The following is a 3,956-nucleotide window of genomic DNA, read 5'->3' as shown; positions in this document are numbered from 1 at the left end:
AGCCTTTCCCACAATTTTAATTGGTGCATTATAGTTGTACATAATGATACGATTTGTTGGTACATATTCATACATGCACACAACAATATAATTTGGCCAATATCACTCCCCAGCACTTCTCTCCACCTTCTACCCATCCCACCCCTTGGTCCCTCTGAAACAACTTTTAAATAAATCCTTTAAATAAAACAAAATTACTCTTTTCTTAACAAAAACATCTTTCACATCATATAGGTTTCCTTGCCAAAATATATCTTATTCTTCTTATACTTTGCACAGAGTTGTTTTCCTTTATTATCTCTAGTAGTTTTAATTTTATATGCATTAATTGGAATTTTTACTCTTAAATAACCTAAATTTCTAGTGAAAACTAGGAAACAAGTAATTATGAACTATCACGTATGTCATCATTTTATAGACTAACACCATTTTATGATTTCTAGAAACATGTTTCTTCATACCATAATTTATCAGTATGGCACAGGACATATTTGTTAACGGACCCAAATATATTTTGTTCTTCTGTAATAAGAAGCTAAAAGTAGCCAGGTGTGGTGGCACATACCTGTAATCCCAGTTACTTGGAAAACTGAAGCAGGAAAATGGCAAGTTCAAAGTCAGCCTCAACAATTTAAGGGGAACTTGTCCCAAAATTTAAAAAATGAAAAAGGGTTGGGGATTCAACTCAGACATAGAGAGCCCCTTGGTTCAATCCCAGTACCAGAGGCAGGGATAGGTGGGAAGAAGAGCTTAAAATAACCAGGCATGATGTTGTATGCCTGTAATCCCAGCGACTTGGAGGATCCCAAATTCAAGGCCAGCCTCAGGACCTTAAGTGAGGCCCTAAGTAACTTAGTGAGACTGTCTCAAAATAAAAAAAATAAAAAAATAAATTAAAAAAAAAAAAGGGCTGGGAATGTAGCTCAGTGGCAAAGCACCTCTGGGGTAAATCTCCAGAACAAGAAAAAAAAAAAAAAAAAAAAAAGGTAAAAGTAGATAAGGTTAACCTTATGTTTCAGAATTGTATCTTATTTAGAAAGGATCTAGATCTGGTGCTCTGGCGCAGGCCTGTAATACCAGCAGTTTAGGAGGCTGAGGCAGTAGGATCACAAGTCCAAAGTTAGCCTCAGCAACTTAATGAGGCCCACAGCAACCCAGTGAGGCCCTATCTCAATATAAAATATAAAAAAGGGCTAGGGAAGGCTGGGGATGTGGCTCAGTGGTAGAGTAGTTGCCTAGCATGTGTGGGGCACTGGGTTCAATTCTCAGTACCACATAAAAATAAATAAAATAAAGGTATTGTATCCATCTACAACTAAAAAAAAAATTTTAAAAGAAGGGCTAGGGGTGTGACTCAGGAGTTAAGTACCACTGGATTCAATCCTCAGTACCAAAAAAAAAAGCATCTAGATATCCAACAAATACCATCCAATTTAACTCCTAGATATTCAACAAACATCCAATATTTATTTTTACTTAGTAAAACATTAAGGTTTTATATTATCAAAAAGATTTTGGTCGCTGATAAGCGGATGAATGACACATAATCAGGGGGTGCGAGGGGGGGCAAGAATGGAGGAAGGAGGGGCTGTGTAGAGGAAAAAAAGGGGTGGGAGGGGTGGGGGGAAGGAAAAAATAACAATGAATTAAACACCATTACCCTATGTAAATGTATGATTACAAAAATGGTATGCCTTTACTTCATGTACAGAGAAACAACATGTATCCCATTTGTTTACAATAAAAATAAATAAAGATTTTGGAAACTATTTTTATGTAGACATATTTTATAAAACAGAATCAAGTTGACAGCAGTAGTGGTGCACCTGTAGTACTAGTTACCAGATCGGCCTAGGCAGGTTGCCAAAACCAGTCTCTAAAAGCAAACAATTGTTATTTAAAAGTTCATTTACAAACTTCTATCCCATTTCCATTTATGTTAGCTTACTTTAACAATTTAATTTAATAATTATAAGTTAAGTTCTACTGGGTCCTTTTTTTTTTTTTTAGTTGTTGATGGACCTTTATTTTTGTTTATATGCAGTGGTGAGAATCAAATCCAGTGCCTAACACATGCTAGGCAAAGGGCTTTACCACTGAGCCACAACCCCAGCCCACCTCCATCCTTCTTAACCCACACTCCTTCACCCAGCCCTTGCAGCCAGTCCAGTCTGCTTGGTATTCACCACCAGGGGCAGACACAACCAGCACCACAGCCTCAGACGCCCTTAAGAAGATGCAGATGCTGAAGCTGGACAAGGAGAATGCCATTGACCATGCTGAGCTGGCTGAAACTGACAAAAAGCAAGCTGAAGACCACGGCGGGCAGCTAGGGGAGGAGCAGCAGGCCCTCCAGAAGAAGCTAAAGGGGACAGAGGATGAGGCGGAAAAATATTCTGAATCAGTAAAGGATGTGCAAGATCAAACTGGGGTAACCTGATCAAACGATGGTAACGGGAGGACAGGACAGATGTGAATCAAAAAGAAAAACTTTATTGAGACGGCTCCCAGCGAACCAACAGTCCAGCAACGTGCTGGACAAGAGAAATCGCATGTGGCCCGGATGGGGCGGTGTTTTTATAACCCGGGGTAGGGTGAGGGAAGCTTGAGGACTACGTATCCTCCTGGGATTGGCTGGGGACGTTTGTCAGTGCCTGATTGGTTGCCCCTTTGGGCATGCGCAGGCTACATTGTTTCTCTGTGCCTGTGCAAGCTGCTTGATGCCCTGCCCCCATCCAGCCGCCTTGAACCGCTCTAATAGGATGCCCAAAAGAAACTGGCTAAGAAGGCCCGTGTCACTGAGGCATTTGTGGCCTTCCTAAACTGCAGCATCCAACTGGTAGAAGAAGAGCTGGACCGAGCACGGGAGCGCTTGACTATAGCAATGAAAAGCTGGAGGAGTCTGATAAGGTTGCCGATGAGAGTGAGAGAAATGAAGGTTAATTGAAAACCAGGCCGTGAAGGATGAGGAAAAGATGGAGCTGCAGGAGATGGCAGCTGAAGGAGGCCAAGCATACTGCTGAGGACTCAGACTACAAATATGAGGTGGCCAGGCCGCTGGTGATCCTGGAAGGAGAGCTGGAGCACTCAAGAGAGAACCGAGGTGGCTGAGAGTAAATGTGGGGACCTAGAGAAAGAGCTGAAAATTGTTACCAACAACTTGAAATCCCTGGAGGCTCAAGCAGTCAAGTATTACATCAAAGAGGACAAATATGAAGAGGAGATCAAACTGCTGGAGGAGAAACTGAAGGAGGCTGAGACCCGAGCAGAGTTTTCGAAAGGTCTTTGGCAAAGTTAGAGAAAACCATTGATGACCTGGAAGAGACCTTGGGCCGTGCCAAGGAGGAGAACCTGGAGGTTCACCAGACCCTGGACCAGATCCTGCTGGAACTCAACAGCCTGTGAGGGCCAGCCCTGCCTGTAAGCGCAAAAGGACAGGAATCAGACTTCGATGAATTCAGAGAAGTCTTTATTCCTTCGCAGATTCGGGTGCCATTCGGTCTCATTTTCCAGATGAGAAAATGACCCCCAGTTACAGAAGGGATTTTGGTTTTATAGGTTGCAATGATGTAATCATTGGGAGCTGTGTATGTGCAGTTTTGACTGTCAGGGACTAGTTGAACAGGTTAAAACTTTAATTTAGGAAGGTAATTGTGAAAAGGTTGAAACTCAGTGTTGTCTGGGGAGATAAGAATCCAGATCCCAGGGATGAGTACTCAAATCTTGCCCATTGATATTTTCTGTGCTTCCGTTTAGGACTAATTAGCCATGGGGTGGGGGAGGTCATGGTGTAGGGCCTAGCATTCAGTATCCCGCCCCTTTCCCCAGGGCCCATTGTTCCTTTGCTAGTTTTCCCTCCCTCCTCCTAAGCGGCACCTCTCTCCATTTTTCTTTGGGGGCTATGTTGCAGGAATATTATTTTCCATAACCCCTCATTGCCCCCAGCCAGGTATAGT

At 42.6% G+C, this 3,956-nt stretch overlaps 1 pseudogene across 1 annotated transcript; it reads left to right on the top strand.

Annotated features, from left to right (window-relative positions):
- Positions 1 to 387: 387 nt before the first annotated feature.
- LOC306667702 lies at positions 388 to 3,745 on the top strand (annotated as a pseudogene). Its single transcript has 3 exons — positions 388 to 399; positions 2,114 to 2,431; positions 2,774 to 3,745. The product of its transcript is annotated as an uncharacterized misc_RNA (transcript).
- The last annotated feature ends 211 nt before the right edge of the window (positions 3,746 to 3,956 follow it).

This window comes from Sciurus vulgaris, assembly GCF_902686455.1.
Source record: "Sciurus vulgaris genome assembly, chromosome: 8".
Lineage (NCBI taxonomy): Eukaryota > Metazoa > Chordata > Mammalia > Rodentia > Sciuridae > Sciurus > Sciurus vulgaris.
Note: the sequence above shows the minus strand (reverse complement) of the source record. Positions and strands in the feature narration are given on the sequence as shown.